At 45.9% G+C, this 23,685-nt stretch overlaps 1 protein-coding gene across 3 annotated transcripts in view; it reads right to left on the bottom strand.

Moving 5' to 3' along the window:
• Positions 1-23,135, bottom strand: part of LOC134927223 (sterile alpha motif domain-containing protein 9-like) — a 73,469-nt gene extending 50,334 nt beyond the window's left edge. For all 3 annotated transcript variants that reach the window (XR_010177580.1, XM_063921388.1, XM_063921387.1), the window contains exons 1-3: positions 23,031-23,135; positions 16,250-16,426; positions 9,318-9,494 (exon numbers count right to left, since the gene is read on the bottom strand). The gene's annotated coding sequence lies outside the window, so the exon portion shown is untranslated. The remainder of the gene's footprint in view (positions 1-9,317; positions 9,495-16,249; positions 16,427-23,030) is intronic.
• Between the last annotated feature and the right edge of the window lie 550 nt (positions 23,136-23,685).

Here is a 23,685-nt window from a genome sequence, read left to right on the forward strand (position 1 = left end):
GCAGCTGTGTATCTCTCGGAATTTATCACAAATACACAAAGAAAAACAATAGATACAGCGCTGGTTATTTAAATGGAACACAATTATATATATATATATATATATATATATATATATATAAAACCAAAAGTCACTCTGTGAGTGCTCAAAGCACTAGATCCTCCTTAGATAATTTTGGATCGCTGCTCCCCTTAGTCAATCCGAACTCCCACGAAGATGAATATCTGTCAATAAAACATATAGAGGGGGCGCTCCATAGTGCATAAACTTTTTTTATTTTAAAAATCAAACAAACACGTAAGTGCTTAAAACAAATGTAGCTATTACACTCGTACCAGAAGGCAACCAGTGTGGGCTGGTTACCACATGATTCCACAAATAATCACCAGGCAGTACTGGAACAAGGGTCAGACCAAATCGCGATGGAATCCTCCACCCGCCGGCGGCGGTTTTCCTGAGACTCACGGGCAGGATTACACACGTCCGTGACTACTCGCTCAGTCAGCTGCAGGGATTTCGATACGTCACTCGACTCCGCCTTAACGCATTTCGTCATCGACTTCGTCAGAAGGCTGGAGTCTGACGCTGGGATCAGTATTTATCAATCCTCACCAAACTAGCATCAGTCATCAAATGAATACACCTGTACGGCTGTTTGAAGGTTAAAACCTTAAAGTGCTCTGTCATATATAAATATATATATAGCCAGGATAGACAAAAATAGACATGTTGTTATGACCTGCACCTTTAAATTCTACCAGTATGATCTAACTGTGTTAGCAATTCTTGGGTTTGATAATGTTAATCATATATTTTTATCTGATAATTGTTCTTTTTCTGTCTAAATTATCTCCCTTAAAAATCATGTATGTGACTATTATGTGTAATGTTTTTGTTGTCATGCGTGTTAAAAGGTGTATACACGCATTTTTTACAAAGCACTCATGATTTTGTAAACTGCACGGCTATTTGTGGTTTATCGCTTTTGCACAATAGTAATTGATTTAGAAATAATTTTTAGACTAAAATCATGTCTATTTTTGTCTATCCTGGCTATATATATATTTATATATGACAGAGCACTTTAAGGTTTTAACCTTCAAACAGCCGTACAGGTGTATTCATTTGATGACTGATGCTAGTTTGGTGAGGATTGATAAATACTGATCCCAGCGCCACAGACTCCAGCCTTCTGACGAAGTCGATGACGAAACGCGTTAAGGCGGAGTCGAGTGACGTATCGAAATCCCTGCAGCTGACTGAGCGTGTAGTCACGGATGTGTGTAATCCTGCCCGTGAGTCTCAGGAAAACCGCCGCCGGCGGGTGGAGGATTCCATCGCGATTTGGTCTGACCCTTGTTCCAGTACTGCCTGGTGATTATTTGTGGAATCATGTGGTAACCAGCCCACACTGGTTGCCTTCTGGTACGAGTGTAATAGCTACATTTGTTTTAAGCACTTACGTGTTTGTTTGATTTTAAAATAAAAAAAGTTTATGCACTATGGAGCGCCCCCTCTATATGTTTTATTGACAGATATTCATCTTCGTGGGAGTTCGGATTGACTAAGGGGAGCAGCGATCCAAAATTATCTAAGGAGGATCTAGTGCTTTGAGCACTCACAGAGTGACTTTTGGTTCCACCTATATATATTTATATATAAAAAAAAAATTGTGTTCCATTTAAATAACCAGCGCTGTATCTATTGTTATATATATATATATATATATATATATATATATATATATATACACACACACACATACACACACACACACGCACGTATGTATTCACATGCCACACACGCACGTACATACAGTGTGTATATATATATATATATATGTATGTGTGTGTGTGAAAAATGGTATCTGGCACTCATGGACAAATAAAGCAGGCTACAGATCAAACGGTTACATCATGGTCTGTAGACTGCTTTATTTGTCCCTGGGTGCCAGATACCATTTGGAGGTCTATATGTGAGAATCGGGGCACCAGGGCATGGTGCACGTGTTGCAGGAGTGCTGGACACCTACTGGCGCATATATATATTTTATATACACAAATGTGTCCTCTAACATCCTTGCTGCAGGAGGCTGCACATCGTGGTGTTGCTGTGATGCATACTCATCGCAACATAGCGCAGCAGCCCGCAGCTTTTCCCCCATAGTCTGTCATAGAACGTACTGTCGCCTTCCCGCTACGCACGTAATGGGTAGCGGGAGCTCACATTTATTACCCTGTGCTGGCTCCCTTTATATACACACAGCTGCCTATTATGTGCTACAGCTCCCCCCGCTCATTAGACTGTGTTTGTAGCGGAAGCGTGCAATGGAATGGGATGCCGCCACTTACAGCCCCATGCGAACGCATCACGGGCAACTATATATATTAGTCTGGCTTTTAGTTAACCCCCTTAAGGTGTACCACCTAACATTGTCATTTTCCATACAGTGGTGAATTTTTAATACATCTTTAGACTGGAGATTGCTCTATGACTATTATAAAATACATTTGGTATCTATCTATCTATCTATCTATCTTCTCATGTAGGTCTATCTACACTAGTTTAACAGACCCAGCAAATACTGGGTCACCTCAGTCTCCACCCCCGTACTTGGCTCCACCTCTCTCTGGAAACCCCCTCTTGCAAATCCTGCGTTTGCCCCTGAGTGGGGCCCCTGTACTACCACAGTGTACACACCAGCGCGCACCGCCCACCTCCCACCGGCCGCGCCGGATCGTGGTTTCCAGTGGGTCCCGCCTGGGGGACCCTCTTACCTCCTCCCAAAGTGCGGCCACGCGATCCTGGAGAGCTGCAGCGGGGTGTGTGACTGACATGAGCAAACCGGAGCCTCCGCTGTAAGTACCCGGCAACCAGGGCGCGGGAGTATACAGCGCTGCTGGGGGAGGCGATGGAGCTGCAGCAGGAGATGTCTGATTGACATCTAACAAACACAGTGTCTCTGCTGCAGCCCTTGAAGTCTTCAGATTTCACTTAAAAAAAAGCTCTTCTGAGGGCTGCTGAAGCAGCCCTACCTGTTGTATGCCTGCACTGCATGGCACCAACTACAAAACTGAGCTCCTGTGCACGGAGGCGGGGTTATAGAGGAGGTGGCGCTAAGCATTCTGGGAACAGTCAAAGCTTTTAGCCTGTTGGTGCCTCGGATCAAGATCCTACTCTACACCCCGATGTTATTCCTTGTGGAGCCCAGTGTACCCCGCAGCAGAAATAGGAGCACTACCAACACCACCTCTTTAATTTCCTATTGCTGGAGTGTTTCTTTTGTTAAACTGTGCAGGTCCTTTTTAATATACAACATAAGGGTGGGTAGGAGGGCCCAAGGACGATTCCATCCCACACCACTTTTCATTATGGACTGTATTTTAGGGGACATTGTTGATGGTCTTTTTTGCATTGACAAACAATGCTCTAATGCATTACTATTTTTTTACCAGAATTAATGTGGTACTTCACACAAAAAAAAATAACTTATTATAGAATTATAGAGCACATTCAGTAATATGCACAAAAGAATGTATTCACAATAGTCAACAGAAATTCTTGCAAATTTGTAGATCACGGATAAGTAGAACATATCTCTGCTTGTGGACTAGATTTAGGTGAAAAAATATGGTATTTTCCCTTATACTCAGACTCTCTGGTGTACCTCATAAATATACTACAGGGGTGTGTTACCCAATCAGGAAGGAGGGGGAGGGGGGTATGCATTTTCGCGGGACAGTCCTGTTTTTTGGGGACTGTCCCGCTGTCCCACCCGCAGGCCGCAGTGTCCCGCGGTGGGGTGGGGGGGGGCAGTTGGGAGGCGCCTGCACGCGCTGCCCTGCTTAGCAGAGCAGCGATGAATAGACGCTGTGCGCATGCGCACAGCGTCTATTCACTGGAGTCAGAGGGAGAGGGGGCATGCCAGCGGCTCACAGAGCGCTGGGCATATCCCCCTCAGTGACGAAAATGGGGGCTTGGCTAGCGATCGTGGGTCCTCCTGCGAAGCCACATCCCCTTTTCTTAGGACATGCTTTGCCGCGCGTGTGTCCCTCTTTATGAAAATGCAAGGTTGGGAGGTATGGGTATGACCAGCAGGTCCTAATATTTCTTAGTGTAAGATAGGCTTATTTGGAGTTGCTGCTCTGCAGTGCAACTATTAATTTCCTTTGATTTTATTTCAACCCTAATCCTTAGCTATTAACATTGTATTCATAGGGGTGTATTCAAAACCTGTCGGGTCCATTCCGACGGAAAGGACCCGACAGGTCAGTATTCAATGAGCGGCCAAATCAGACTGTCGACATCTCTGGAGCGGCAGAGGACGCTCAAACCCCATGCAGTCACATCTGGCGGCTGGGTCCTCTGAACGCCGGTGGCCATCCGTGCTGCTGCTGCCACTGCCGTTCTGCTGCCACTACTCACCCGTCCCCGCTCATCTCCGTGGTGGTCTCCGTCACATGCTCTCCATGGTGGTCTCCGTCACATGCTCTAAGTGGTGGTCTCAGTCACATGCTCGCCGTGTCCCCGCTCCCCCGTCTCATCTCCCCGGTTCTGACAATGTCAATCCAACTTTTAAAAAAGTTGGATGGACATTGTCGGAACCAGGGCCAAAATCCGTGCTATGGTGGTCATTCAGAGTTGTTCGCTCATTGCGTTTTGTTGCTAAATGCGCATGGTACGCAGGGCGCATGCACTTAGTTATTTAACTAAAAATTTAGCAGTTTTGCTGTTGATCCTGTGGCACTTTTCAGTCGCACTGCTGATCGGTGAGTGATTGACAGGAAAGGGGCGTTTCTGGGTGGTAACTGAGCATTTTCCGTGAGTGTGCTAAAAAACGCAGGCGTGCCAAGGAAAAACGCGGGAGTGTCTGGAGAAACAGGGGACTGGCTGGCCGAACGCAGGGCGTGTTTGTGACGTCAAACCAGGAACTAAACGGACTGAGCTGATCGCAATCTAGGAGTAGGTCTGGAGCTACTCAGAAACTGCAAATAATTATTTAGTAGCAGTTCTGCTAATCTTTTGTTCGCTATTCTGCTAAACTAAGATACAATCCCAGAGGGCGGCGGCCTAGCGTTTGCAATGCTGCCAAAAGCAGCTAGCGAGCGAACAAATCGGAATGAGGGCCTATGTACGATTTTGACTATTAGATTTCCCTTGAACTCCCCCAGAGCCCAGATAGTACAGATTTTGACTATCTGTGCTTGAGATTTTGTCTATGGGCGTAATTCCAAGCTGATCGCAGCAGGAAATATTTAGCAGTTGGGCAAAACCATGTGCACTGCAGGGAAGGCAGATTTAACATGTGCAGAGAGAGTTAGATTTGGGTGTGGTGTGTTCAATCTGCAATCTAATTTGCAGTGTAAAAATAAAGCAGCCAGTATTTACCCTGCACAGAAACAAAATAACCCACCCAAATCTAACTCTCTCTGCACATGTTAAATCTGCCTCCCCTGCAGTGCACATGGTTTTGCCCAACTGCTAACAAATTCCTGCTGCGATCAACTTGGAATTACCCCCCATGTGCGATTTTGTCTAAGTGCCAGTTTTGACTATACTTTGTACTAGATAGTACAGTCAGAGGTGGATTGGCCATAGGGTTTACAGGGAAGATTCCCGGTGGGCCGGCGCACCCGTGGGGCCTGTTTTGTCCTTTTTATAGACATAATGAATAAGATGCTAAATTATTTGCATATATGAATATTACTTTGCCACTTAGCCTGTGATTGCAGATGATCTAGTGTATGCTCTGTCTGCCTGCTTGGCTGACATATAAGATTGAGTGAATAGTGATTGGGATACGGTTTATGTAATAAGCAAGAAAATATATATTTCTAAAGAATGGTATAGTTTCCTAAATTCTGAAGGTGTATCATATAATGTGCTCATAATATTTAAGTTTATTTCCTTTTAACTTTCCCCTTGATGCTGGACATGCCCACTATCTGGAAAGTCTTGGGGGGAGGGTGCTGCTGCCATGGCCCATGGCTAGACCTTACACCTCTGGTGCTGCCCATGTGGGGCCACTAGTACAAATTTTTCCAGGGCCGCTTTTTGTTCCCAAACCGCCCCTGAGTACACTAGACAGTCAAGAGTGACTTGCCTGCACAGTCTATCCAGCCTTACGATACCGACCCCACGGGAGCGTGCATCGGGATCGAACCTGTATCGCAAGCTGCCTAACACCTTGAGATATGCACTAACTTTTCATAAGATTTTGACTATATAGTCAAAATCTTACAGATTTATCTCACTGTGTGTACACACCTTTAGGCTAGAGACCTTGAAGATCCAGAATGGGTATAATGAAGGGACCCCACCCTTACTTCATAAGGTATCCGGACTCTGGGTCGACACCACTTGGGTTGACACCCATTGGTCGACAGTGTCGACATGACCATTAGGTCGACATGAACAAGGTTGACATGCAAAAGGGTCGACCCTGAGTCCCATACCCCTTCATAACCCCTGGAACTCTTAGCCGGCTTTTACCAAAGCCCAAAAGCACTTACAGGCATGCTTAATAACAATTTTTTAACTAAATGTGTAAAAAGGTGTTCTCTGTTTTCACACCCTTTTCACGTTATTTTAGTATCACCTGAATGTATTAAAGAGATTTTAGAGCATGAAAAAACAGATCGCATTTTACTTGACGAATTTCCTACAAAAAAAACAAACATTTTTTTTTTTTAAATACTACTGCGAGGCCGATGATAATTACGCCAGCTTTCACTGCGAATCGTGTACCCCTGCACAGTTTTCTCTAACCCTAGGTAGAGAAAGCTGTGTGGGGACCCAGCCAGTGTGATCAGCTATGTGTGTCCGATGGACACACAGGCTGTTCAGTCAAAAAAAAAAAAAAATCATACTCACCTACCCAGGGATCGGTGATTGGTGCTCCGGTGCGGGTTGGTCACTTTACAGCACCGGAGGTCACAGCAGCAGGGAGACCCAATGACCAGAGCTCCAGTCACCGATCCCCATGTAGCGGTATGATCAGGGATGGGGGGGGGGGGGGTTGTGTGTGTGTGCAGTGCGGGGGGGGGGGGGTGTCACCGCGGCGGCAATGTTGGGCAGCCATGCATGCGCAGCACATAATATGGATGTGTTTCGTAAAAAATAACCTTATTTGATTGCGGAGTGGCATCGCAGGGACAGAGCTTTCTCGCCAGCTTTGTCCCTGTATCCATGCAATATAATAAATTATTGCATTGCAGATTTGGCCGATATTATCACAGAACATCTGATGCGGATGTTGATAATCGGCCCTAAAGTAACACAACTTAATAATTTTCCTGGGTTTTTAAAACACACCTCCAACAAGGACCCATTCCACGAGGGACAAAATGTTCTGTTCATGGACTTCATAATTAATTTATGATTGCAATAATCTGTTTTGAACTAGTTTATTGATTTCAACACAGGTTACGACAACCATAATTTAAGATGGTAGTCCAGGAATAAAATATTTTTGTCCCTCCTGGCAGTGCCGGCTCCAGATCTACTAGCACCCTGAGCGAGAAATTTTGAAGCGCCCCCTACCTCCCGAGAAAGTGGGAGTGGCCTTGCAACTTTATATTATAAAACTCTAAATATATATTTAATTTTCACACACACACACACACACACACACACACACACACACACACACACACACACACACAATTAGCAGCTTATATATAACTCCCACAGTAGTGTTCCTTACATATAATGTCCCCAGTATAGTGTTAAATACACAAAACGTTCCAGTAGAGTGCCAGATATACATACGCCCCCAATAGTGCAGTGGCAGATACACATATGCCCCCAGCAGTAGCATGCCAGATACACAAATACCCCCACAGTGCTGCCATATACATAAATGCTCCCACAGTGCTGCCAGATGCACAAATGCCCCCACAGTGCTGTCAGATATATAAATGTCCCCACATTGGATGCCAGATACATAAATGCCCCCACAGTGCTGCCAGATACATAAATGCCCCCACAGTGCTGCCAGATACACATTATATGCCCCCACAGCGCTCTCAGATACACATTATATGCCCCGAGTGTGATACCCAGTACTGGGGACTTGAGACTTTAATACAATGTTGGTATCACTTATTAAAATGGCAGGCTGTAGTAACAATGGTAATGGGGAGAAAGGGTGAAATGGGGGTCATGTGGACCTTGGAGAAAGAGAACTTGGTCGGACGGTGTGTCCCCGCGCTGTTGGCGGGACACATACGGGGAAGAGAGCAGAGAGGATATAAAAAGGAGTCAGAACAGGCTCGAGGGGGGTGACGGAGGAGAGGCCGAGGAGCGCTGAACTAAGCGACGGGTCGGAAGTTTACCGCCTTTGAAAAAGAACGGGATCCCGGCATAGTAAGCGGAGCAGTGTGCAGCAGAGAGCCGGCAGTTCTTGTTGAGGCAGCCGTGACGCTGAGAGACAAGGAGGTCAGCTTAAAGACAAGTGGTCCATCGCACTGAAGGACAGAGAGGAGGCGGCGTCTTCGTGAGGTACGAGGACAGGGCGGCCATAGCAAGACTTGTCCAGTCAGCCGACAGCAAGGCAGGCAGAGGGACGGAACGGCACCTCCCTTAGCAACCAGACGCTGTTACCTCACCGAGTCAAGGTATTTAGCTCAAAGGATTACTAACTCAGTGACAGACATCACAAAGGAAAGTTTAGTATCTTTCCAGCAGTCAGAGTCCCCTGCTGGCACTCCTCTCCATTTTACCTCAGGAGGTGAGGAGTGCAATTATAATACAGAAGCCTCTACCCTAACTCCTGCCACTCAGCCTAAAACATTTTGATGAGGAGAATAGTAAGAGTAGAGGAACAGATACATTGATAGACATTGAAACAGAGAGACAGCTGTCTACAGTGGTTCAGTCAGAACTCCATGGCGTCCAAAGGCCGGACAGGGTAGAGAGTTCAGGATCATTTTGTTCAAAGCTATCCCTTCAGTAAAACCAAAAGTAACCATTACAGAGAGAAACACTTCTAGAGTTAAGCTCCCATATTTACAATTAAATCAATTTCAGCAAGTATAGCACTTTTCGCCTGAGCCTCATATACTATGTTATTTCTTCCCAGCGGATCAAGGGAGAATTAATGCAGGAAAGGTCACACTGAACTAGGGCATAGGTTATAACTTTCAATATGTGCACCAACGTATGAAAATTCAGCTGAACTGTGGGTGGTCTAGAGAACTTGAACTGCAGTACTGCTAGGTGTAATATTTAACTACTGTTGTGACTCAAATATTGTAATTGCATCAGTTTGATATAATGTTATCATAGTTCGTTAATAGAAGGTATACCATACTAACCAGTGTTTAGGTGGTGGAAGCAGAATGAAGTGACCGAGCCACTGTGTTCCGGGTTCCTGTCTAATAAAACTTCTTCAACGTTGTACAATGGTATGTCATTGATCCTGAGTGAATTTTATTGGTTGCAGCCTATATCTGTACATAACAATCCTTTATCCCGGTGATAGCTGTCAGGACCTGCAGAGGGAAAGCAGAAATTCAAGGTAAAACTGATTAAATATTAAGAAACTACCGGAAAATTACCTATACTTACCATTACTAACATCAACTGAGTATTATATTAAGAAACTGCCGGAAATTGACCTATACTTACCAGTACTAACACCAATTGAGTATTATATTACGATAATTTTAAGTGGCGTCACGAACAGGATAAGTCACCCAACGCGAGGAAGAGTACACACTAAGAATATGTCCAAGGAACAGGAGAAGTCCACTCCCTCCGCTAGCGGAGAATCCAGCCAGTCCACCTCGGGAACCCCTAGTATGGCTCAAATAAATCCAATAACGTTACCCTACTATTTCGGGGCCCCGTGGCTTCCCACCTACTATGGAGATAGACTTAATTCCGAAGGGAATACATTGACTGATTTCAAGAATAAGATGAAGTCAATGTTTCGCCTCTACCCCTTAAACGAACAACAAAAGGTTGAGATTCTTATCGGACAATTGAAAGGATCCGCACAGCGTGAGGTTATTTCATGGCCCGCTGGGGAGAGGAAGACCATTGAACAGATACTACAGCGATTAGCTACTACATTCGAGCTGCAAACCATTTCAGAACTAAAGATGAGATTTTATGCTAGGAAACAGCGCCTGGGTGAAACACTTCGAGATTTTGCGTTAAGCCTGCAGGAAGCTTTAAAAGCGATCCGAACAGTGGATGAGAGTGAAATGGAAAATAGTGATGAGACTCTAGTATCCCAATTGATTGAAGGGGCAAATAGAGAAGGCGTAAGAGCTCAACTCAGACTACTCAGAATGCAGAAACCTGATCAGTCCTTCTTAGATTTTAAAGAGGCCGCGATCAAAGTAGTTGGGACCGAGGTAACCCAAGAGGTCAGTTTTCCGGAGATGCCAGGTTATCTGGAAGGATGAAGACAGCTCTCTTCATCCAGTACAGAACAAGAGAACAACTGACATTGGGAGTCAGAATTTCCAGACACCTACAATGGACCCAACCCGAACTCTACAGAGCCAAATGAAAGAGCTCGTAATGGGCATGACCGAGATGAGTAAAGAAATTCTGAATTTTACTAGGAAACAGGCCTCCGTTCCCAATGAAAATCGGTGGTCCAGGGAACGCCGGAGAACCAGGAGCGATTGGTGGACTCCGCCGCCAACAAGCGGCAGAAGAAGTACCGATCAGTTTGATCCTCAAGGACGTCCGATTTGTCGGCGATGTCAACGACCGGGACATATCGAACGAAACTGTGAACCGACGGAGGCTTTAAACTCCAATGTCCCGAGGTTGGGGGCCGAGCCTCGGGGGGAGACACCCGAATAGGTCCAAAGTCTGAAGAATGGTGGGCCCAGTACGTGGGACAATGTCCGCATATCCGGATTGTTATTAATGGAATAGAGATTACAGCTATGGTGGATACCGGATCACAAATAACCACCATTCAACATTCCACCTTTATTCAATATTGGGGAAAACAGCAAATGGTGTCCCCTTCACCAGCCTGGTTACAGTTAATAGCCAGTAACGGATTAAGCATCTCATGTGTGGGCTATTGGGAGGCTAATGTAAAAATCGGAGACACGGAATTACCTCGGCAAGGATGTCTGATTACCCATACTAGTGACCCTAATGCGATCCCAATAATCTTAGGGATGAATATTCTGCAAAGTTGCCCGGATGAGCTAATTGCGATCCTTAAGCAGTCCCTAGCTGATCAGTTGTCTCCTGATAGGAATACTATGCAAAAGACCATCAAGACCCTTCAAAGTAAACGGGCATTTATACAGTGTGGAGGTTCCTTGGGTAAAGTAAGGATTACAGATGGTAAACCCATCAAGTTGCCTCCCAATTCAGAAGTAGTAGTTTGGGGCAAGGCTCGCTGTGGCCCGAGGGGAAAAAGTTATGAGGCCCTGGTTGAACCTTGCGAAGGGAATGAAGAAGATGGAATTGTGGTGGCCCATTGTTTAGTGCATATTAAGAACGGACGAGTGCCAATTCAGATCATGAACCCTCACAACCACCGGATTAAGTTGTATCGTCAAAGACAGATTGCCAAACTCACGTGGGTCACTTTTCAGGACGTACTGCATGCCCAGACCCGGGTTCATCGACAAAGTGATGATGTTACCAGCACAGAAGAGGATGTAAAGAACGAATGGTGGAAGGGTATCCAAATTGGAAGTGAGGACACCCCTTTAGAACAAAAAGAGTGAGTGTTACAAGTGGTAAAGGGGAATCCACAGACTTTTAGCCAAAGCCCATTGGATTTCGGCACAGTTACGACCGTAAAACATCATATCATAACAGGGAATGCTATGCCTATACGAGAAAGACATCGCCCTGTAGCCCCGGCTCTATATCAGCCAGTTCGACAAACGTTAGAGGATATGAAGGTCACTGGTGTCATCCAGGAAAGCCATAGCCCCTGGGCTGCTCCGATGGTACTAGTCAAAAAGAAAAACGGTCAGTTACGGTTTTGCCTTGATTACAGGAAGCTAAATCAGATCACTCACCGGGACGCTTATCCACTTCCCAGAATAGAAGAGTCGTTAGAGGCCTTGAAATCTTTCTCCATGTTAGATCTAACGAGTGGATACTGGCAGATTATGGTGGCGCCTGAAGACCAAGAAAAAACGGCTTTTACCACACCCATGGGACTCTATGAATTTAAACGAATGCCCTTTGGATTATGTAATGCCCCTGCAACTTTCCAAAGAATGATGGAACATTGTTTGGGTCATAAGAACTTTGAAATGATCTTATTATACTTAGACGATATCATTATCTTTTCTAAGTCTTATTCAGACCACTTACAACATCTACAAGAAGTTCTGCAACAACTAGCCCATTACGGACTGAAAGTAAATCCAGTCAAGTGTCACTTATTAAAACCACAGGTTCATTACTTGGGACATTTAGTGAGTTCCGAGGGAGTAGCTCCAGATCCCGAAAAGATTAGAGTCGTCCAAGAATGGCCAATACCCCAGACGGTCAAGGATGTAAGAAGATTCCTGGGATTCGTGGGTTATTATAGGCGTTTTGTGAAACATTTTGCTAAAATAGCTGCTCCATTACATGAGTTACTTCGGGACATACCGCAAGTCAGCCAGAGCAAACGTCTACCGATTGCATGGCCTTCAAGGCAACAAGCCGCTTTTGAACATCTAAAGGAACTCTTGACCCAATCACCACTCCTAGCGTACCCAGATTACAGTAAACCTTTTATCCTGCAAACTGACGCTAGTCAACAAGGGCTCGGTGCCGTACTTGCCCAATTACAAGATGGTAAAGAAAAAGTCATAGCATATGCCAGCCGAGGCCTGCGGAAAACGGAACGTAATGATGCTAATTATAGCGCTTTTAAATTAGAATTCCTAGCACTAGTGTGGGCCATCACCGAGAAATTCAGAGACTATCTGGCTGTTACTCCGTTTGTAGCGTATACTGACTGCAATCCTCTGGCACATTTAGCTACTGCCAAGATGGGAGCATTAGAGCAGCGATGGTATGCCCGACTGTCCAACTATAAATTTACCATTCAATATCGGCCTGGACAGAATAATAGTAACGCGGACGCGTTATCTCGCCTTGCCGACCGGGAGGAGTCGGACGTAGAGGATAAGTTAGAAACGGTGGAAATGCCTCCTTTTCAAATGACCCGACAACTGGTGATTAAACATAATCATAATACCCTTATTCAGAGAAGCGAATCTGCACGGCCCATCGAGGAAGAGGATCAGAGTGAATGGCAAGGGTGGCAAGAGGAGTATCCTACTTTCCAGCAATTGAAAAAGTTGCTTTTGCATAAAAAAGGCCTATCTAAAAGTTGAACGGCAAGCTGCAGCACCAGAATTGGTGAAATTATGGAGACAACGGGACAGTTTAGAAATCCATCGGAATGTAATAATTCGGAAAAGTACGAATCCCAAAACTCACCTAACCATGACCCAAGTGCTCATTCCTATGACAAAAGCACCAATTCTGTTAAATGCCTATCACAATCGGTCTGGACATTTTGGGAGTCAAAAGACAGAAATGAATCTTAGACAAAGGGTTTATTGGGTTGGATTGCGTCAAAGCGTTGAAGAATGGTGTCAGCACTGTCCTGACTGTAATCTCCGAAGGACACCACTGGCCCACGAGAGAGCTCCACTCCATCCAATAGTTAGCCACCAACCCTTGGAGTTAGTCACAATTGACCATGTAAAGCTGGAGAAGAGTAAACTGGGATATGAATATGCCATTATGATAGTTGACCATTACACGAAATTCGCAGTGGCCCTACCAGTGAAAAATATGACAGCAAAGACCACAGCAGAGATTTTTTGGAGGGCTTTCGTGAGACCCTATGGATTTCCAGATAAGATTCTGACTGATCAAGGGCCAGCGTTCACATCCAAACTTTTCCAAGAACTATGCCTCCTCTATGGATGTAAGAAGATTAAAACTACCCCATATCATCCCCAAGGAAATGGCCTGTGTGAACGGACGAACCAGACACTCCTGCAAATGTTAAGGATTCTTCCCGAACAGCAACGACAAGACTTGCCATTGATGTTGACAGAGCTCATGTTCATCTATAATAATACCGTCCATAGTTCAACTTTATATACGCCATATTATTTATTATTCGGTAGACAAGGAAGACTACCAGTAGATGCGAGTCTAAATGTGGAGGTTACTTCTGAATCGTTTATAGAAACCGATTGGGTATCCGAACACCAACGTCGACTAAAGGTGGCTCAAGACCTGGTCAAGCAACATAGAGGAATGGTGCAAAAACGGCAAGAGCTTAACTACAATGTAAAGGCCCAGGCTGAACCCTTGCCCATAGGATGTAGAGTACTCAGAAAGACCAATCGACGGCAAAGCAAATTAGATTACCGATGGGAGCCTCGTCCATATAGGGTAATAGACATACCAAATCCCGATATTGCTGTATACCGTATCCAGTTAGAGGATGGAAGTCGATCGAGTCTAGTACATAGAAATCAATTGAAACTATGCCCTATCTGGCCAGAGCCAGAGAGCCGAGATGTCCCACCGCTAGAGACAACTTCAGACTTAAATTCATACCCGGACATGATGATGAGTTTGTGTTGGCCAATCTTTGGCACATTCGGAGAAACTAGCACATCAGGGGTTATTGCACCGCTAACCGAAAATGTTCCAGGTCCTGTTGACACAGAGGTTCCTTTATTGAGACGCTCCGAAAGGAGCACAAAAGGGAAATTACCTCTTCGATATCAATCATAAAAGTATTCTTGCTAAAGTTAAATTGATAAATGTGGTTAGATAAAGTGAATTTGTAGATGCAAAAGTATAAGACATAGCTAAAGGGATGTAATTTTTGAAGCAAATAGAATGTCATGTTTTGGTTAAAGTGCAATTACATGTTTTTTTTTTTAAGAGTCAAAAATATGGTCAAGAAGCTATATCGGATGTAATGATGCATAAGGATATGCATCAAATTACCGGGGAGGTATGTGATACCCAGTACTGGGGACTTGAGACTTTAATACAATGTTGGTATCACTTATAAAAATGGCAGGCTGTAGTAACAATGGTAATGGGGAGAAAGGGTGAAATGGGGGTCATGTGGACCTTGGAGAAAGAGAACTTGGTCGGACGGTGTGTCCCGCGCTGTTGGCAGGACACATACGGGGAAGAGAGCAGAGAGGATATAAAAAGGAGTCAGAACAGGCTCGAGGGGGTGACGGAGGAGAGGCTGAGGAGCGCTGAACTAAGCGACGGGTCGGAAGTTTACCGCCTTTAAAAAAGAACGGGATCCCGGCATAGTAAGCGGAGCAGTGTGCAGCAGAGAGCCGGCAGTTCTTGTTGAGGCAGCCGTGACGCTGAGAGACAAGGAGGTCAGCTTAAAGACAAGTGGTCCATCGCACTGAAGGACAGAGAGGAGGCGGCGTCTTCGTGAGGTACGAGGACGGGGCGGCCATAGCAAGACTTGTCCAGTCAGCCGACAGCAAGGCAGGCAGAGGGACGGAACGGCACCTCCCTTAGCAACCAGACGCTGTTACCTCACCGAGTCAAGGTATTTAGCTCAAAGGATTACTAACCCAGTGACAGACATCACAAAGGAAAGTTTAGTATCTTTCCAGCAGTCAGAGTCCCCTGCTGGCACTCCTCCCCATTTTACCTCAGGAGGTGAGGAGTGCAATTATAATACAGAAGCCTCTACCCTAACTCCTGCCACTCAGCCTAAAACATTTTGATGAGGAGAATAGTAAGAGTAGAGGAACAGATACATTGATAGACATTGAAACAGAGAGACAGCTGTCTACAGTGGCTCAGTCAGAACTCCATGGCGTCCAAAGGCCGGACAGGGTAGAGAGTTCAGGATCATTTTGTTCAAAGCTATCCCTTAAGTAAAACCAAAAGTAACCGATACAGAGAGAAACACTTCTAGAGTTAAGCTCCCATATTTACAATTAAATCAATTTCAGCAAGTATAGCACTTTTCGCCTGAGCCTCATATACTATGTTATTTCTTCCCAGCGGATCAAGGGAGAATGAATGCAGGAAAGGTCACACTGAACTAGGGCATAGGTTATAACTTTCAATATGTGCACCAACGTATGAAAATTCAGCTGAACTGTGGGTGGTCTAGAGAACTTGAACTGCAGTACTGCTAGGTGTAATATTTAACTACTGTTGTGACTCAAATATTGTAATTGCATCAGTTTGATATAATGTTATCATAGTTCGTTAATAGAAGGTATACCATACTAACCAGTGTTTAGGTGGTGGAAGCAGAGTGAAGTGACCGAGCCACTGTGTTCCGGGTTCCTGTCTAATAAAACTTCTTCAACGTTGTACAATGGTATGTCATTGATCCTGAGTGAATTTTATTGGTTGCAGCCTATATCTGTACATAACAATCCTTTATCCCGGTGATAGCTGTCAGGACCTGCAGAGGGAAAGCAGAAATTCAAGGTAAAACTGATTAAATATTAAGAAACTACCGGAAAATTACCTATACTTACCATTACTAACATCAACTGAGTATTATATTAAGAAACTACCAGAAATTGACCTATACTTACCAGTACTAACACCAATTGAGTATTACACCAGCAGTACTGCCAGATACATAAATGCCCCCACAGTGCTGCCAGATACATAAATGCCCCCACAGTAGATGCCAGATACATACATGCCCCCACAGTAGATGCCAGATACATACATGCCCCCACAGTGGATGCCAGATACACAAATGCCCCCACAGTGCTGCCAGATACATAAATGCCCCCACAGTGGATGCAAGATATATAAATGCCCCCACAGTGGATGTCAGATACATAAATGCCCCCACAGTGCTGCCAGATACACAAATGCCCCCACAGTGCTGCCAGATACATAAATGCCCCCACAGTGGATGCAAGATATATAAATGCCCCCACAGTGGATGTCAGATACATAAATGCCCCCACAGTGCTGCCAGATACACAAATGCTCCCACAGTGCTGCCAGATACATAAATACCCCTACAGTACTGCCAGACACACATGATATGCCTCTACAGTGCTGCCAGTTACACATTACATGCCCCCAGCAGTTATGCCAGATACATAAATGCCCCCACAGTGCTACCAGATACATAATTGCCCCCACAGTGCTGCCAGATACATAAATGCCCCCACATTGGATGCCAGATACACATTATATGCCCCCACAGCGCTAAGATACACATTATATGCCCCCAGCAGTGCTGCCAGATACATAAATGCCCCCACAGTGCTGCCAGATACATAAATGCCCCCACAGTAGATGCCAGATACATACATGCCCCCACAGTGGATGCCAGATACATACATGCCCCCACAGTGGATGCCAGATACACAAATGCCCCCACAGTGCTGCCAGATACATAAATGCCCCCACAGTGCTGCCAGATACGCGTTATATGCCCCCACAGCGCTCTCAGATACACATTATATGCCCCCAGCAGTGCTGCCAGATACATAAATGCCCCCACAGTGCTGCCAGATACATAAATGCCCCCACAGTGCTACCAGATACATAATTGCCCCCACAGTGCTGCCAGATACATAAATACCCCCACAGTGCTGCCAGATACACATGATATGCCCCTACAGTGCTGCCAGTTACACATTACATGCCCCCAGCAGTTATGCCAAATACATAAATGCCCCCACAGTGCTACCAGATACATAAATGCCCCCACAGTGGATGCCAGATATATAAATGCCCACACAGTGGATGTCAGATACATAAATGCCCCCACATTGGATGCCAGATACATAAATGCCCCCACAGTGCTGCCAGATACACATTATATGCCCCCACAGCGCTCTCAGATACACATTATATGCCCCCAGCAGTGCTGCCAGATACATACATGCCCCCACAGTGGATGCCAGATACATACATGCCCCCACAGTGGATGCCAGATACATACATGCCCCCACAGTGCTGCCAGATACATAAATGCTCCCACAGTGGATGCAAGATATATAAATGTCCCCACATTGGATGCCAGATACATAAATGCCCCCACAGTGCTGCCAGATACATAAATGCCCCCACAGTGCTGCCAGATACACATTATATGCCCTCACAGCGCTCTCAGATACACATTATATGCCCCCAGCAGTACTGCCAGATACATAAATGCCCCCACAGTGCTGCCAGATACATAAATGCCCCCACAGTAGATGCCAGATACATACATGCCCCCACAGTGGATGCCAGATACACAAATGCCCCCACAGTGCTGCCAGATACATAAATGCCACCACAGTGCTGCCAGATACATAAATGCCCCCACAGTGCTACCAGATACATAATTGCCCCCACAGTGCTGTCAGATACATAAATGCTCCACAGTGCTGCCAGATACATACATACATACATGCCCCCACAGTGGATGCCAGATACATACATGCCCCCACAGTAGATGCCAGATACACAAATGCCCCCACAGTGCTGCCAGATACATAAATGCCCCCACAGTGCTGCCAGGTACATAAAATGATCCCACAGTGGATGCAAGATATATAAATGCCCCCACAGTGGATGTCAGATACATAAATGCCCCCACAGTGGATGACAGATACATAAATGCCCCCACAGTGCTGCCAGATATATAAATACCCCCACAGTACTGCCAGTTACACATTATATGCCCCCAGCAGTGCTTCCAGATACATAAATGCCCCAACAGTGCTGCCAGATACATAAATGCCCCCACAGTGCTGCCAGATACACATTATATGCCCCCACAGCAGATGCCAGATACATAAATGCCCCCACAGTGGATGCCAGATACATAAATGCCCCCACAGTGCTGCCAGATGCACAATTGCCTCCACAGTGTTACCAGATACATAAATGCCCCCACAGTGCTACCAGATACATAAATGCCCCCCACAGTGCTGCAAGATACATAAATGCCCCCACAGTGCTACCAGATACATAAATGCCCCCACAGTGGATGCTAGGTACAAAAATGCCCCCCAGTGCTGCCAGATACATAACTGCCTCCACAGTGCTGCCAGATACACAAATGCCCCCACAGTGCTGCCAGATACACAAATGCCCCCCACAGTGCATCCAGATACATAAATGCCCCCACAGTGCTACCAGATACATAAATACCCCCACAGTGCTACCAGATACATAATTGCCCCTACAGTGCTACCAGATACATAAATGCCACCACAGTGCTGCCATATACATAAATGCCACCACAGTGCTGCCAGATACAAAAATGCCCCAACAGTGCTGCCAGATACATAAATGCCCCCACAGTGCTGCAAGATACATAAATGCCCCAACAGTGCTGCCAGATACAAAAATGCCCCAACAGTGCTGCCAGACAGAGCCGGATTAAGGGGGGGCCCAGGGGGTCAGTACCCCTGACCCCCCTGTCATAAGGGGCCCCCAGCCAAAGCTGCACTGCCCCGCTCTGGTGCTGCTGTCCCCTCTCCTGCCTCCGCCACCAGCAGCAGCTCTCCTGGCTGCAGTGGAGGCTGGAGATTGCTGCCTGTATCAATCCCTGATCCGAGCTGCCCATTAGGAGGGGGAGGGAGCCACACGCACAGCCGCGAGCGGGACATAACACACCCGCTGGCAGCGCGGAAACCTCCCTCCCTTGCAGCCGGTAGTCTTCTCCCCACTGCAGCGTGGGGTCTTTGTGCGGGGGTATGCTGCGATTCGGGGGTCGGAGCAGAGGGGACGGAGGTAATATAAGATAATTGTTATAGAATCATGTCATATTGGCTCCGCCCCCTCCCCGCCGACCCGCGATTCACGGCATTATTGCCGTGGGGGCGGGGCCTAATGGTGAACTGTGCCCCTGGCTCCCAGCAATATGTCCTGGCTGCGGCATCCTCACCCTTTTCCTCAGGGCAGGCTTTAATGTAAGTGTACGTGTACGCACAGTTTGTGATCTATGTGTGTATGTGTTCTATCTGTGTATACTGTATATATGTGTATATGTTCTATTCGTGTATATATGTATGTGTGTATGTATTTGTGTGTATGGGGGTGCATGAGTTCTATGTAATGTGTGTGTGTGTGTGTGTGTGTGTGTGTGTGTGTGTGTGTGTACACACACACACACACACACACACACTTGTGTGCTTCAAAGGAAACCCCCCTTCCGAATCCTGCTTTCCCCCCTGCGGGGGGTGGTTGCTGGTGGGTGGGCCCCCTGTCTTGTGTGCCCTGGGCCCCCCAAGGGCTTAATCCGGCCCTGCTGCCAGATACAAAAATGCCCCCACAGTGGATGCCAGATACATAAATGCCCCCACAGTGGATGCCAGATACATAAATGCCCCCACAGTGGATGCTAGATACAAAAATGCCCCCCCCCCCAGTACTGCCAGATACATAACTGCCCCCCCAGTGCTACCAGATACATAAATGCCCCCACAGTGCTGCCATATACATAAATGCCCCCACAGTGCAGCCATATACATAAATGCCCCCACAGTGCTACCAGAGACATAAATGCCCCCACAGTGCTGCCATATACATAAATGCCCCCACAGTGGATGCTAGATACAAAAATGCCCCCCCCAGTGCTGCCAGATACATAATTGCCCCCACAGTGCTGCCATATACATAAATGCCCCCACAGTGCTGCCAGATACACAAATGCCCCCACAGTGCTGCCAGATACACAAATGACCCCAGTGCCAGATAACTGTATCCAAGTGCGGCGAGGAATGGGCGGTGCGCAGTGTGCTGAATGCTGAGGTCTGGGACCTCAGCTACATGCAGGCAGCAGGGACAAGATCGAGCTACAGCAGCAGGGACAAGGGACACCCATCCCGCCCTCAACCCCCGCACCGGACTCACGCGTGACCCACCGCGATGTCTGCTGTGCTGCGGCTGCTCTCTGGCACCGGTCATCTCAAATATGGCGCCGCCGCTGGTCCTTGAGCCAATCAGAGCTTGCGGCCTGGCAGCCAATCAGGAGCCGCTGCTGCCGGTCCGCAAGCTCCGATTGGCTGATGGCCGGCACCATATTTGAAATGGGCAGCCGCCCTTAAATAGTCGGCACCCTGTTCGGCCGCTCCAGTCGAACATGCCTGGAGCCGGCCCTGCCTCCTGGAATGGGTCATGTTGAGAAGTATGGTCTAAGTAGAAATACTTCTTATAGTAATTGCCAACTTGGGGTTGTTTACAGCAGTGAAAAAGTACAAAAGCGCCAAAGACCCAGTATATAAATCTTTTCTATTCTTATTACACTATGTAGACAAAAGTGACTGGACTCCCCCATGTGCAAGCGAAATGGTGTGCTCCTGCAGCAGATTAGATCATTAGCTAACAAAATGGCTTGCCGGAAGGAGCTAAACGAGTTTGAAAAGGGGATCATTGTAGGCTGCGCACGGTCATGTTTCCAGGGCGAAGCTGGACTGGCATACAGAAGATTCGGTAACCCATATGGACTGGCCAGCTCAGAGGCCAGATCTGAACCCCATTGAAAACCTTTGGGATGAACTAGAGTGACGGGTGCGTTCTAGGCCGACTTGACCTTCTCCAGTGTTGCAGTTGGTCACTGTACTTAAGGCAGTATGGCAAAACATACCGCCTGCTGTTGTCCAGGAACTTCTGGACAGTTTGCTAAGAAGAGTCTGCAGTAATCACTGTCCGGGGTGGACCTACAAAGTACTGACATCAATAAAATGTTATTGATCTACTTGCTGTCAGTGTCCAATCACTTTTGTCTACATAGTGTATATTATCAGGCATTTTTAAAGATTCGAAGGCCTTTCTTTGCACAGTAATTTTATTACATTCTTTTTTTAATATTATTTTAATTTACAAAACAAAATTGAACCAAAGGGTTCACTTATCAAAGCAGGCATCCTTTCTGTTTTTATCATTAAATGTTTTAAAATATTCTGTAAACATGGGGGGGGGGGGGCGGAAGGGGAACAAAAAGGAAATAGAAATAAAAGTCCGGTGGGGGGGGGGGGGAGGGAATCATACATCACAGTTGGCAAATATAACAATGAAAAGTGAGATACATTCCAAAAGTAGCACACGAAGATACATTTGATGTGACATGGAAAGTGAAGGGGGGTATATGCGGGGAGATATGTGCTGAGTGATCTTTCACAGAACGCTTAGCACACATCTCTCCCCACCCTCAGCACATATCGCGATGTGTGTTGAGCAGCAGGGGGGGGGAGGACACGCTCACCTCACCCAGCAGTGAAGTGAGCGATGTAACTAGATTGTGCCAGAACCGGAAATAGCGGCGTGCGGGGCAGCGCATCGCTATCGCTATGGGGCATACACACGGAGAGATCCGTGCTTAACTTCTATGCAAACTAGTCAGATTTATTAGAAATTAAGCACGGATCTCTCCAATTGCGCATATACCTTCAGGGTATATGCACAATTAGAACAACAAAGGCATCTGAAAGGCTCCTAGGAGCACCGCAGCACCCACCATATCAGTAACAAATTCGTGCCATTAGTGGAAAAGAAAGAATATGGAATACTTAGAGTTTCCATTTGAAAAGCATACTGAATTTTACAAAGTATTTTATGTATAGACGGGAGAGACAGGGATTTCCAATTTTGTGCAGTGGCAGCTCTACCAGCAATCAGGATACAGCCTAAGAAATACTGGTCTGATTTAGGTATCCTTTCTGTTTTTAATCATTAGAAACAATGTATTCAGTCTTATTTAGGTGACATTCATTAAACAGTAAGGCTTTGCATCTTTTTTTTTTTTAATTGATGATCTAGAGCAGGGGTTCTCAAACTCGGTCCTCAGGACCCCACACAGTGCATGTTTTGCAGGTAACCCAGCAAGTGCACAGGTGTATTAATTACTCACTGACACATTTTAAAAGGTCCACAGGTGGAGCTAATTATTTCACTTGTGATTCTGTGAGGAGACCTGCAAAACATGCACCGTGTGGGGTCCTGAGGATCGAGTTTGAGAACCTGTGATCTAGAGGAAAATAAACACTTTACAATGCAATGGCATGCTAATTGTTACATTCTAAATAAAAAATATAACTTACTTTTAATTTATTCGAGAACTGCTCGCTGGTTTAGTCTTGAAATATCCACCCAGGGAAATATACTGCGTCCTTATCAAAGGAATTCTAGTGACTACGGTATGCATGCATGTAAGAGCTTTGTAAAACAGGAAGCAGAGTGGGTGTGGATTTTACACAACAAAATTTTTTTCTGCTCAGTAAAGATTGTTATTTCTCTAGAACACTGGTTCTCAAACTCGGTCCTCAGGACCCCACACAGTGCATGTTTTGCAGGTAACCCAGTAAGTGCACAGGTGTATTAATTACTCACTGACATATTTTAAAAGGTACACAGGTGGAGCTAATTATGTTACTTGTGATTCTGTGAGGAGGCCTGCAAAACATGCACCGTGTGGGGTCCTGAGGACCGAGTTTGAGAACCTGTGCTCTAGAACAAAAACAACCAAGCATGTCATTTCTTTCTTTGAACTGACATTAGATTAAATGGAAAAATATAAATTTTTTGATAAACATATTATACATTTGTGATTGCCGGCACCAGGTGAATGGATAAGAAAGGTGTTACAGCACAGGTGATAGCAATCATACATTAAGAGAAAAGTCCAGGAGCAGAGCATTCTGTCCCTCCTGGAGAGGGTCATGTTGGGAGGTATGATAGTATATGCCAGGGATGGGG

Source organism: Pseudophryne corroboree, chromosome 5 (genome assembly GCF_028390025.1).
Source record: "Pseudophryne corroboree isolate aPseCor3 chromosome 5, aPseCor3.hap2, whole genome shotgun sequence".
NCBI lineage: Eukaryota > Metazoa > Chordata > Amphibia > Anura > Myobatrachidae > Pseudophryne > Pseudophryne corroboree.